At 42.1% G+C, this 14,693-nt stretch overlaps 1 non-coding gene across 1 annotated transcript; it reads left to right on the plus strand.

Annotated features, from left to right (window-relative positions):
• The first annotated feature begins 1,242 nt into the window (after positions 1-1,242).
• Positions 1,243-1,314, plus strand: TRNAG-UCC (transfer RNA glycine (anticodon UCC)). Its single transcript has one exon. It is a non-coding gene; the product is annotated as a tRNA-Gly (tRNA).
• The last annotated feature ends 13,379 nt before the right edge of the window (positions 1,315-14,693 follow it).

Below are 14,693 nucleotides of genomic sequence, written 5' to 3' on the forward strand. Positions count from 1 at the left end.
TCGATAAAAAATAAAACATTAAAAAATTTAAATTAAATTAAAGTGGTACGTTAACAAGAATTAATTTGGAGGCAAAGTGTAGGAATACTTTATGTTTTATTGGTAGGCCTTAGAGGCCCTTATGTTTAAAAGTCCACCACACACTACTATATCAACATCAAGAAAGTGCACCCTTACCCCATATCAAATATATTTACACATAATTTTTGAATTGGCTTGATTTACATTTGACTAGCTGACATAATTTTAGCATTCATAAACCTTTGTTAATTTTTATTTAGCAGTTTTCTTTTCCTATCTGAGAGCCAATATTTTTATAGCCTTTAAAAATCCTGAAAGCTTCAGGCACTTTCTCCATAATGCATAGTGGAAAAAGAGGCTCTGCAAAAGGAATGGCCTGGAGAATAGGGCCTTATAGGAATGTAAACGCTTTAATACATTTAAGAGTAATATGAACGTGTAATGTACCTTTAGGAAGGAAAAATGTGTTTAAAGCACAATAGTTACAAAAACAACACACACATCTAGGGGTCAACATAGTCACCCATTCAGATTGGACATGTGTTCTTAAAATGATTTTATGGTCAAAATCCAATTTTGATTAAAATTCAGATAAAGATGTTTTAAAAAGAAGGCAAATAAAGTAGGAGCCAATTTAACTGGTTTCTTCCTTTGTTTTAACATATGTTTTGACTAACTTCATCTTCAATTCCTTAATTTAGGGATCATGACATCTACTTGTTCATCAAATATCTATTGCACTATGATGTTCCAAAATATCATTGTTTTGTGTTGAGTTTTGTGTTATATTTAAATTTGAGATTCTGTCATATAATATTCATTATAGGCAAAAAGGATTAAACCAAAAGGAGAAATTCAGCCTAAATAAGATAAATGGATCTTTGACACTACTTTGTAGTTTAATAAGATGAGTCACTAGGTCAGAGTAGCAAAGTACAAAACATTCCTCAAGGCACTATAAAAAAATCAGAATTTTCACAACATGACAAACTTTTCCTCCCCCTGCTTATTTGATGTTAAGCTAAAAGAAAATTATGTTTTCAATAGTTATCATTGTTTATTCTACTTTTCAGTTAGCTTTTTTGTTAGTGTGAGGTTTTTTAACAGTATAATGGCTTTATATGAAATATTATATTTGACCCAAAAAAAGTTTAAAGTTGCTCGTAAAAACAATTTTAGGGGGAGGTCATGATTATTTTTTTCTAAACAGTTAGTGGGAATTCCCTGGTGGTCCAGTGGTTAGGACTTGGCACTTCCACTGCTGGGGCCCGGGTTCAATCCCTGGTCAGGGAACTAATTTCCCACTAGCTGTGTAGCATGGAAGATAAAAAACCCCCAGAAAGTTAGCAAATGTCATAGCTATAGCTCCAAAAGTAAATGTTTATTCCTTTCCTCATTTGTTTCTCTTTGAATTTATTCACAAAGTTTATAAATCAAAGCTTGACCTTGCAGTCAATAATTCTTTTTTATTAAATTGATCTCTATGTGACACCCTAGCATGCCCATCTGAGTCATCTCTGGCATTTACCTCTTGCTCAACACTCATACATTAATTTAAAAATCCCAGCAGATGACCTTCAAATGAAAAAAATGTAACTGATAAAAGTCAGTCAACAAACCCTCTTTAAGCAAACGTTATGCAGGAACACTATGAAAAATGACAAAAGCCTTAACCTCTTGTCACTGTCTTAAAGAAATTTATAACCTGAACAGTTCAACAATTATTTTTTTAAATGTGATTATAAACTAAAGTGACCTCTACAAGCCACCTGTTAAATAGATTCCCTTTGTGAGCAGAAAATGTATATACTAATTATGTGCATTTAAAATTTAATAACTTAAATAATCTACTATGCTGGAGTCTAATACTTTCTTTTATTTAAATATTTAAATAGTAAATTGCTCATATTTAAATTGATGAACGTTACAGAAACATTCATTCTTCTTAAGAAACCAACAAAACTGCCTTGTGGTCTGTCTGCTCACCCATAATTCAGGATCCCAGCCTAAAACATTATGCCCAAACAAGCACAAATATTGGCAAAGGTGAGATATTGAACCACTACAGTAGCAGCTAAATTATGCAGCAATCTGTGTGTGAGCTTTAATTTCCTAGCACTGGAAATAAAAACCAAAAGCAGAAAAACAGTCAACAATTATGGCTGTAAACGAAGTAAGCCAAGAGAGGAAAGCCAAGTTGCGATTGTTCAAAGCTACGGGCTTTTTATTAGTTATACATGGAGCTGATAGGACAATAGAGCCCAAGAGGCGGAAAAACATTAGTTACATGGTTTATCTATCCAGGCAAAGAAAAGAGGATTCAAGAAGAATGTTCTTGTGGATTTGAACTTTGAAAATAGCAACTCTGATGCTATTTTAAGTTAATAAAAATTTACTTTTCTTCAAATAAATTCCCTCACTTGTCTTCACCATCTGGGCAATAATGCCAGCCCCCCATTTATTACGATCTTGGTCACTTGGTTTGGAGGTTTCTAGCGGGCAAGAAAAGTGACTCAATACCCTTGGCAGAAAACAGGTCTCCTCTGTCTGGCTGACTCTTGTTTGGGCTCACAGCATCTGTAAGGTGCGCAGTGAGAGCTGAGATGAGGAGGAGATGGGAACCTCGCCGGCTGAATCAGCAGAATTAACCCAACAGATCCATATGTTAACAGACAAATCCTCCAGATCATCTTTCCCTCCAGCCCTGTCATCCGGCTTCCACGGCTGTGGGCTAGACGTGCTGCATCCTGCAGCAGGGCAGACCATACATTCTGTTGTCACCAATGATCTATTTTATGAAGTAACTGATGCTAAAAGTTAATACGTATCTAGTGCTCAGGAATTTTCTCTCATTCTGAATGGTAAGGTTTACTGTTCTAAATGTGTCAGGCACCCTTAGGACATGTTATAACTCTTTCTTACACTAGAAAGGAAAAAAAATTATACAGTAAGTATAGTCCCTTCATTATGTCATAAAATTACTAGCTTTATACAACACAGAATATATAAACGGTTAACATTCCTTCCCAAATCTGCATGACTAGCCCAATGTGCAACACATTGTCCGACCTGTGGCTTCTCATCCAATTTTCTTCCATGACTGTTGAGACAGTTCGCCATATGATAGTATTTATAGTTTTTAAAGCATCGTTCCTCTGTTATCTCACTGAGCTTGACAGCAATCTCGGGAGGGCTCAGCAGGGTGAAAACTGTCCACATTTTTCACGTGGGGTTCCTCAACACATAGATGTTAATTAGGACATTTACCATCACGGGCCTAGGGTGGGGTAAGGGTGGGGCTCCAGGGCTTTCCCCCACTCCACCCACCTCTCAAGAAAAACCACTTATATATCCACAAAAACAAACAAACGAACAAAACACTGCGGCGTCAGTACCCTTCTCTCTCCTCTCACCCCTAACCATTACCATAACAAAAAAGTTTTTATTGAAGTATAGTTGCTACACAGATTATATAAATTATTACAGGTCTATAATATACTGACTCACAATTTTTAAAGATTATGTTCCCTCTATAGTTATCATAAAATATTGGTTATGCTCCTGTGCTGCACAACATATCCTTGTAGCTTATTACTTTATACATAGTAGTTTGTACCACCCACTCACCTTCCCCTGTATTCCCCCTCCACCCTTCCCCCTCCCCACCGGTAACCCTGAATTTGTTCTCTGTGTCTGCTGCTTTTTGTTGTATTCACTAGTTTGTTGTATTTTTTAGATTCCACATATAAGTGCTAGCCTACAGTATTTGTCTTTCTCTGTCTGACTTATTTCACTTAGCACAATGCCCTCCAAATCCATCTGTGCTGCTACACTACAAAAAAATGAAATAAAATAAAACAAAACAAAACATCAGTACCCTTCCCTCTCCTCTCACCCTCTAACCACTACTTTAATAAAAGAATTTTCATTCAAACCAAAATAAATACAAAGAGTACAGTGAGGGCAGGACCATAATCTGATTCTGAATTAAGTGTTTTCAAACTTACTCTCTACAACTTTCCTTTGTTGTCAATACGTATCTTATCCAGAGACTTTTCACATTTAATCACTCAAAGGAAACTCTGCTTTATTACCTAATTATCTTCCCACACTTTTGCAAGGAACCCTAGGTTTCCATTCCATCATTTTGAAGCTGAGGTTACTGAGGCACAAAATGGTTCAGTCATCTGCGCTCAGGCAAATGGCAAAGACAGACATGGACAGAGGACTGGACCTTCAAGTTCAGTGTTCCATCCACCCAAGTAAAGATGTACAACTTAAACTGGAGATCCTTGGTGCCAGGTGGACTCAATCAGAGGTTTTCCAGCCTATGGAGGAGGTTTATGCCCACATAGTCAGCAAGAATCTGGTCTTTTGCCCAACCAGATTCTTTGCGGCATGAAAGGTGGGATTTTTCAACAATCAATACAATCAATGTGAAACAAGCACCCCTTGCACTGAGGCATCATGAATCAACCCAGGCAGATACACATGGGTGAGGGTCACAAGCCTGCAGGAGCTTCGGTCAAATTGGTGGTCTCTGGTCAGGCGAGGAAAAACATACAATTCCACTGATTGCCTGATTTTCTATAACTGGGAACATGTTTCAGGTCATGAAGACCCAGGTGTAGGAGTTTGGTCCATATTTGAAAGTCAAAAGTGCTTAACTGGAAAGGACTGCTATGCATATTAAACGCATTATAAGCAACGAAAGTGGGGCTGTGACAGATTAATATGATGGCTGTGGTGCAAAACCACATGCTCAGTTGCTGGAGATACCAGGAAACCTAAGAGCCAAGCTACCGCATTACATTCAAGCTCTCTTGACAAAGACTAGAGCAAAACCCTGCTAAGTGTGGACATTTTTATATCCTGAAAACAGCCATTGGAGAAAAGTGACACAGGGGCTGTGACAAAGAAGCAATATTTTCACATATCTATAGATGATGATTATTTTTATGGCTCAAGGAATACATATATTAAAGAAAATGCACAGTTAGGAATTCATCTTTGAGCTGCCAAAACATTTCACAGTGAACTTTCTTCTAATAAAACAAGTTTGGTGTTAGAGAAAGAACACAGGTGAAGGATGTCCATACACGACCACTAGCCATTAACCTCGTCACATCACGTGACCCCTCTGGGCCTCTTTGCCTCTTCTGGCTTAAAGACCTTCTAGATCTCTAAGGGCTGTCTCGCTGGTATAAGTAAACCACTGGTTTACAGCATATAGTTACTTGTTCACCACTGTCACGATATCCTTACCAGGGCCTTGTCCTGGTGCTGTATTGTCATTGCTTATTGAAAGTCAGCTTGGCTGTTTTTGATGACTCAATTCTCAGCCAGACACTGAACTGAATAGCCATTAAGGTCACACTAACGCACACACAAAACCAAAAAAGGAGCTTTGTCTTTTTTTTACTTAAAGAAGACAGCATCTTAAAATAGCATGGACTAGTTTGAAAACTCTAGGATAAAACGATCATGGTGCTATTCCTTGCTGTAGTTTCATAAAATTGAATAAAAATTCATAAAACTGAATAAAAAAAGAATCAGGTACATTGGTACTTACGATTTAAAGCATGTAACACAACAAACGCATGTAACAAAACAAAACAAAAAACCTGGACATTTCCGCCCCTTACCTTGCAGCCTTTGCATCACGTTGGCAATGTCCCGGGGAGCCCGTGAGGTTGTCTTGGAGGCCGCCATGGCCGCACCTTGGCATGGAACCACCACCGGAGACTCTTTGCCCCACACAGTGCAGCCCTAGGCCACTCCAGAAGACATACTTGAACTTATTCAGTTCTGTCGAGTCATGGACGAATTCCAGGCACTCACAGCAGTCAGCGAGGAGATCTCCCTGAAATCCAACCACTGCTTTTCCTTCTTTTGCTTTAAGATTAGCCTCTTAAATGAACTCAGGAATCTGAAAACCAAACAGAAAAGGTTCAATATTTTTTTTTAAAAATCTATATAGGTCACCCAAGTGTAGAAAGTAGAGCTATCTTTATTCAATGTGAAGAGATGATTCATTACCAAAGTGAAATAATTAATATAAAAATATTTATAAACTATAAACTAGTAGGCAAATATGAGGAATACTTATGATATTTGATAAAATAAACACATACTTGAAACATACACAATAAAACTGGTTGCTAAAAAGGAGAAGTGCTCACTTTGTTCCATGTTTAAATTTTAAACTACAGACTGTTTCCACTGATCTATGAAAATGAAAGTACCCATACTCAACACACTGAGTTCTGTTTCTCAGTATTCACAGGTTCTCTTATCTGGGCTATTTTAGCCTGCTTTGCACATCTATTTTGCTCTGTTTTGTCTGTACACTTTTCAGGAATAAGATCAGATCTTAGCTCCTAAAATCTGATGAATTGAAACAGGATAAATATAAAACTATTTCATTCTAAAAATTTGAATTTCAAATATTGTCATTTTAGAAGACGAATGGGTTTGATTTATCTTTTCCCTCCCCATAGAAAGACTCTAAAGTAAGTAAGGCTGGGGTGGGGTTGGGAGGTAAGCAGAGAGGACATTTTCCTTCTAACCCCTTCCTGAATGCTCTGCTTTGGTCAAGTTGATTTATCATGCTAGGCTGGAGGAGGTTAAAAAAAAAAAAAGAGTCAGGAGAGTAGTTGATTAAATCTTGATATTGAGAGATGTACTTTGAACAAGGATTTCCTAATTTTAGGGTTAGCTGAAGAGGAGGTCTTACCACAAATAGGACAATTAATGACAGAAAGAAGAGGGAGGTGAAAAATGTACCCAGAGAAAGAAATTTACCCAAGGTACCAAAAAAAGGGGGCCTATGTGAACATGATACTTTTATAATTCAAACTCATCTCTGGGCTATGATGATGAAGGTGAAGAAAAGAAATAGGGCGGGGGCAGGGGAGGATGGCAAAAGCAAAACTGTAAAGAAAACACAGCACATCTATGTGGGATGGTCCACCTTCAGCAAGGAAGGAAGAGGAGTCTGTGAGTGCTATCAAACAATCTATTATAAGCTGAATGCATCACAAAACCTGTATTATTTATGAAGAATTGGTTAAGTAATAGAGGGTAATTACACATTATAATTGATTTTTTTTTTATTGGCTGCGTTGGGTCTTCGTTGCTGCACGTGGGCTTTCTCTAATTGCGGCGAACGGGGGCTACTCTTCACTGTGGTGCAGGGGCTTCTTATTGCAGTGGCTTCTCTTGTTGTGGAGCACGGGCTCTAGGTGCGCGGGCTTCAGTAGTTGCAGCAGCACACGCTCAACAGTTGTGGCTCATGGGCTCTCAAGAGCAGGATCAATAGTTGTGGCGCACAGGCTTAGCTGCTCTGCGGCGTGTGGGATTTTCCCGGACCAGGGATTGAACACATGTCCCCTGCATTGGCAGGCGGTTTTGTAACCACTGCACCACCTAGGAAGTCCCTATAAGTGATTTTTTTTTCATATCTTTATTGAAGTATAATTGCTTTACACTGTTGTGCCAGTCTCTGCTGTACAACAAAGACTCCCCCTCTTGAGCCTCCCTCCCATCCTCCCTACCCTACCCCTGTAGGTCATCAACAAGCATCGAGTTGATCTCCCTGTGTCATACAGCAGCTTCCCACTAGCTATCTATTTTATATTTGGTAGTGTATATATGTGAATGCTACTCTGTCACTTGGTCCCAGCTTCCCCTTCCTGCCCCCATGTCCTCAAGTCTGTTCTCTATATCTGCATCTTTATTCTTGCCCTGCCAGTAGGTTCATCACTACCATTTTTTTAGATTCCATATATATGCGTTAGCATAGGGTATTTGTTTTTCTCTTTCTGGCTTACTTCACTCTGCATGACAGTCTCTAGGTCCATCCACCTCACTACAAATAACTCAATTTCATTCCTTTTTATGGCTGAGTAATACTCCACTGTATATGTGTGTCACAACTTCTTATCCATTCATCTGTTGATGGGCATTTAGGTTGCTTCCATGTTCTGGCTAATGTAAATAGTGTTGCAATGAACATTGTGGTACATGTATCTTTTTGAATTATGGTTTTCTTAGGATATATGCCCAGTAGTGGGATTGTTGAGTCATATGGTAGTTCTATTTTTAGTTTTTTAAGGAACCTCCATACTGTTTTCCATAGTGGCTGTACCAATTTACATTCCCACCAACAGTGCAGGAGGGTTCCCTTTTCTCCACACCCTTTTCAGCGTTTATACAATTTATTTTTAAAATGGCATTAATACTAGTAGATATCAGTATCTAGTTAGATAGTACAAAGAAGCTGATAACATCTTTTTTAGACCACCTTCTCCGAAAGGATGTAAAACACTGCACACTGCCATTTCCCTGCACATTTCTGGGGCCAGAAAGGGTGTACTGGTCACTTAGCAAGTTAGGGGGCAGCAATGCAGTGAACAGCATTGATTGGTAAGAAGGTAAAAACAGACTTCGCCTGGCTACTTGCAAAGATGCAGGAAGTAGGACCCAATACTTGGCAGCTTCTGGGCTAGAGAGGAACCTGTCAGTGGGTGGTTCCCCCAGGCATTCTCCAAAGAGAAATAATTACTAACATTTCACCAGCCCACATACCAAAGCTACCTTAATTTGAAGGTTGATAGACTAAGTGCCTAAGGGATCTTACAAATGGGGCCCCTAAGCTGTTAGAAAGTTAGGCTCTCCAAATGCAAGAATATAACTTCCTGAAATCTAGCTAGCTACCTACCTACATACTAAGTAGAAATGAGGGAAGAAACTCATTCTAATTTAGCTACCCCATGCCAGGCCCTGCTCAGTGCTGGAGTTCCCAGATGATTAAGACGTGGCCCCCACCATCAATCAGGAATTAAAGAATTAAAAGGGGTTTCTATGAGCCATTGCACTACAGATCACCAGGCTCCTACCTGTTTTGGTTCACATTCATGTTCACAATTGAGTAATCCTGAAACATTTCCCCCTCCCTCTCCCCCTCTTTCTCTCTCTCTTTCTTTTGATACCACATTAAACTTAGAAGTTCCTCTGCTGTGTCCGACTTTAGCTGATACACTCAGTCTTACTTCCACCATGTAACTGATGCATTCTGAGTGTCAGAGTTCAATGCTGGGGGAACAAGATGAATATGACACATAATCTATTGTTTGAGGAACTTAGAACATAGTGGAAGATGCAACATAGAAAAGATAATATAACAAAACCATGGGTATGTGCAAATATAGACATGAAGGATACAAAGGACGGGCACTGAACCAACTTGGAGGTTCTGAGAGTGTCCCGGGAGGGAGCTAGCCCCTGACCTGAGCCTTGGTAAAAGGGGTTAGAGTTAGGTGAAAAATACGAAAGATGCATTCGAGGCAGAATGAATAGCTCGAGCAACGGCATGGATACAAGAAACAGCATGATTCGTATGTAGAACCACCAACAGTCAGTGAGGGATGCTACCAGGTGCCATTCTGGGGCTGAGGCTGGAACAGGGAGCAGCCAGATGGCTGAGCCCTGTGTACTCTGCTCAGAAGCTGGTCCTGAGCCTCCAGGAGGCAACAGCAAACCCTGAAGGATTTTAAACCAGATATGACCACATGTAATGTAGATTATCCTAGCTACGTTTTTTAAGGGTGTATTTGAGATTGACAACTCAGAGTTCCAGGAAGAAGCGTTAGGAAGGCATCTCAGGCACCCAGGTGGAAGATGATGGGAGACTGAAACAGGACAGTGAGCAGAGGGTAAAATCCAAAAAATCTTGAGGAGGCAAAATGTGCAGGGCTTGGTGATTGGTGGGAGAGGGGAGACAGGAAGTGGGAGGTAAGGTGGTCGGAGGATGCTGGCAGACTCTCAGCCTCCTGACTTGAGATTCTGTGGGCCATCGGCTGAGCTCAGCATTAGAGGGGCTGTGCAGGTTATTACTCCCCCAAATTCTGCAGTTCATACCCTCACATCCTTGCTGAACAGTCTCTTAATTACCCCTCCACATGCTCAGCTGAACAAATCCAAAGGCTTGCTGGACCCAGCCCAGGACCCACACTCTGCGTGAAGCCATCCTTCACATAGCAGCACGCTTTCAGCAATCCCCTCCATTCCTCCAGCACCAACACTCCACACTATGATAAGTAAGATTCGTCTTATAATCCTCACCAATTAATCTTATCTCCCTCTAACCAGACTGTGAACATTTTGCGGGCATAGAGATTATAACTCTTATTGTGTTGACATCCCAACAGCTGATATTAACTAGATCCCTGAACACATCCTAGCCCCCAATACATATTTTTGTTGTGCTGAATCACATTCATAGTACTTTACCTCTGCAGGACAACCCCCAGAAACTCCTTCCTCCCCGCTGCAAAGGACGCTGAGGCAACATCCTTCCCTTTTTAGACATAAGATTAAATATTTTGCTTTCATCATTCATGTGCACACATATTTCCTATTTTGTGAAATTATGATATTCTTGCTTTTTACTCATACTCAAATTTAAAGGGACATATGATTAGATAAGAAATTTCAAATTAATCAAAGATAATAAAAGGAGATTTTTACAAGATATGCGTTCTGGATGTTAGACTTAGCTTTGTTCTGACTAGTTGGATGATTTCTGAGCTGGTTCTGTGTATGGTGGTCCTCAACAACCATCTGACATGTGGAGCACGGTAACGGGAAATGCACAGACTCTGGACTAAAAAAGACAAGGAGCCGAGTCTTAATTCTGCCTCTTCCTGTCCATGTGGGCATGACCCACAGCACTAGGACATCAGACGAATGTCCAGCACCACCAGCAATGAGCCTGCTATTCCCAGGGTAATTAAGAGTTTTCAATCAGGTGGAGTATATTGCGGGGGTGGGGGAGAGGGTGAGGGATGGGAAGAGAGAATTAGGTAGACACTGATGGGTTGTATACTAATTAATAGTTCTTGCACCATCTCCTAATCATTTCCAGAGAAGGAGCTAAGATTACCAAACAGCTAATTAAATCCACCACACCTAGCAGAGAGGTAAGATTCCTGTATTTATTATTTCATACAGCAAATGTATTGAGAAACCATGTGTAAAGGACAATGATACTGAGTAAATAGCAGGGAACAAGACAGATAAGGCCCTCTTAGCATTTATGTACCAGAGGAGGGGATGATATAAACAACATTACAGCAAAGTAGACTGCATACTGTAATGGAGAGATCCAGGGTAATATGGGAGCAAAGAGAATACCCAATCAATACCATCTGCTGCAAGCATCGTGCAGGATGCAGGGGGAATTCAGACTACTGCTTATCTGGGGTTCTCCTATCTGAACAATGTCCTCTTTTTAACACTGACACCTGTGAAAAGCACGGGAGTGAATCATCACAACTTGACTCTTCCAGTCTCAAAGCAGAATGGACAACTGGCTGCTAAAGCAGTTTCCTATCTGTGCTATTAAAAAGAAATACGGTGGGAAAACATTAAAAGAAACACTGCTAAGCCACAAGACTACATCTTCAAGCAACGCGACTGAGTTTTTAAATATTAGGAAACTACAGCAGAAAGTTCCAAGCCCTGAAACAACCAGAGATGATATGGCTCATTTCTAGCTGAAAAAGATGAACTGAGACCATAAGACATAACCAGATTCACAACCCTATGAAGTATTACTTCATTAGATGTTTAAATATGTCCAATAGCACTCCTATTAAAATCTACTCTTAAACAAAAATTTAAAAAGCTAGTGAATACATTTCAACCTCCCTTCTACCTAAGTCCTTTGCTGGAGTAAGTCACATAAGTGTCTAATTTTACATTTAATTATTGTTTTTCTCTACTCATCCTTTAGTAATGGTGCTAATTAATGAACGCTTAAGATGGCTAAACGGTGGGGAAGAAGAGGGACATCCTGCAGTTAATACAAATATATCACTAATGTCTGTGTAATTATTCACTCATGAATTATACTAGGTAACAAACAAAAATTTGTCTTTTCCCTGGAAGAATAAAATATGTAGAAGTAATCAAAGGATAAAGTACAGCACTGATCAGCATGACAGATACTGTGTCATGACTGAACTTTTTTTGGTAAGCCTGCAGTATAAATCATGCCCAAAGATATCTGCTACCTTCCTCCCATGCTTTGCTAGAGTCTGTACTGCACTTCGTGCCAAACACGAGTTCTCACTGGTTTAGACCACAAGGACACTTTCAACACATTTAAGAGCAGGAGATATGCAGATATCCTCAAAAGGGAGTCTTGGGTCCTGCAGGCCAGTCCTTCAGACCACAGGGTGTGGCTGCTGTATCTAGCGCTGGTGCCTCCCTCCTGGGGGGAGAAACTGCTACCAACCTTGCCCAGTCATGGGTTTCTTACATCCGGTTTCAGTGACACCTCCCTCCATCTCCAAGTAGCTGTGTGGGCTGCATAATGATCAGAGAGCAGGTCCTACTGTAGCACCCTTTCCAGTTAACACAAGCAATTCGTGAACATTTGTAAATGATAAACTACCTTTTCCCAATCTTTATTCCTTTGCAGTGAAGAATCAAGTGGAAAAAAATTCTTATGTGGGGGACAACGAGGACAGAAATAAGCCAGTTTGTGAAAAAAAACATTAGTTAAGACAGATAAAAATGAGGCTATAATGTAGTAACTGAGCAAATATTTTCGAAGGCTAGCAATATTATCTGAGTCAGTCTGAAGATGTGCCTTTATCTTCAGCATGAAATATATTAAGTTAGCATTGATTCGGCATATTTTGTTCCAAATCTGCCACAAAGTGATACACAGACTCAAAAATGCAAGAAAAAAACAGACATGTTTTTTATATTACACTGCTCTGGTGATGTCAGGAACTTTTCATCCATCCTATCAATCTTTTTCATCATGGAGAACAGCAAGCCTCTCAAAGAACAATCCTCATGACTCATGGTTAAATCAGCATTTTATGCAGATGTGGGTCATATTAACAATCTTTGCTTAACTGAAAATTATTATACTTTCTCCTGCACAAGTCTGGCTCCTGTATACAAATGTTTTCTTTGGGAAAGTGGCTCTTAGGTGAAGACAAAAATAGATAAGCATTAAGAGAGAGAAAAAAAATCGTTCATTTTGAACTTTCTTAACATTTACAGAAAAATGACAGATGCATACAGGTTTTCTACCCCAAACAGAGAAGCTCAGAAATGAACATTCTAGGATGCTAAGACCGGTTTCACAGCTGGTGTCTTTTCCCCCTCGGGCTGGACCTGACTCTGTCTATGGAAGAGGGCCTGAACTTGCAGCCTCCAAGCTCTGTTATCCCAGGCAGCCCGCTGAACCCCGTTTCCCAACCGGCTTTCTTCCCTTGATGGCTAATAGCTGCTTTATTTTGCCTATTTTCCTGCCCTCTTGCCATACACCTGCCGCTCTGTGAACCACCATTTCGCAGAACTCCCTCCGGCAGTGATGCAAAATCTGTCTGAAACGTGTCTTTCTGGAGAGGAGATGAAAGTTATCTTGCCCTCTAGCGTAGGCTCCGCCTGCCAGCAATCGCGCGGCGACAGCTGGAGTAGAGTCTGAAGCCCCGGCCTCCGCGGTTCTTCAAGCCCCGGGCTGTGCTACTCATTTCCCCTCCCCCAGCCCTTCCGAAAATAGTCGGCGGTGGAGGAAGGGAGGCTCCTGGAATTTGTTCAACGCCCTACATCTCCCATCTGATAGTAGCAACAGCCCCGACCATCGCAATAAGAGGGTGGCTGCCTCTTGCTTCTGCATCACTGGACTCCAGAAGAAGTGCCACAGGCGGAAATGACAACTCAGGGGGGGTATTAGCAGGGGTACCTACGTACTAGATGCAAGACGGACGCTTCCCACCTCCGTCTCTCCTCATCCTTGAGTATCACACATGTACACACACCACCGCCACCATCACCACCTCTCCCTCCCATCAAGCACGCACGACCCGAGCATGCAAGTACAAACTTGCTTACAATTTGTCTGCAATTTGTTCGGCTTGCACCCATATTTTCTCTCTCCTTCGTCTCTCTCCCTCTCTCTTTCCCTTTACCTTCTTTCGCTCGCGCTCTCTCTCTCTCTCTCTCTCTCTCTCTCTCTCTCTCTCTCTCGGGCTCGTTCAGGTTCCAGGCAGCGCAGCGAGCGAAGCGGCGGCGGCGGTGCGCGCTCTGGGCCGGCCGCGGTGGCGGGAGCCGGGGCGCGGCTGCAGGGCTGCGGGGCGCCGGGCGGCCCGGGTGACCGAGCACAGCACGCCGGGTCGGCTCCCCGCCGGCGGCGGAAGCGTGGCCGCGCTCCCGGGCCCGCTCGCACACTCACTCACTCCTGCGCCCAGCTGCTCGGCGACTCTGCCCTCCCACCGCTACCGGGTCCTCCTTCCGGGTGCACCCTGGGGGTCCGGGCCTCCCCCCACTCCCCTGACCCCCGCACTAAGGCTCCTTTTGGGAAGGTCGACGAGGCGGGTTCAGCCCCCGGGCAGGTTCCCGGCACGACCCGTGCGCCGCCACGCCCCTCCCCGCGCCCCGCGCCGGGCTCCAGGATGCGCTGGTCCCTGGCCGAGCCGGGGGCGGGGATCCGAGGCTCTCTAGCCCGCTTCCCTACCTCCTGGAGATGCACGGCCTCCGGCGTCTCTCCGCAGCAGCAAAGCTTTTACGTGAGCCTCCCTCTCCCGGAGCCTTTCCACCGGGGGCCACTTCCCGGGGGTCGAGGAGGAAAGAAATGGCCGAGAGCTCTG

The sequence above is a fragment of the Hippopotamus amphibius genome, chromosome 6, assembly GCF_030028045.1.
Source record: "Hippopotamus amphibius kiboko isolate mHipAmp2 chromosome 6, mHipAmp2.hap2, whole genome shotgun sequence".
Taxonomy (NCBI): domain Eukaryota; kingdom Metazoa; phylum Chordata; class Mammalia; order Artiodactyla; family Hippopotamidae; genus Hippopotamus; species Hippopotamus amphibius.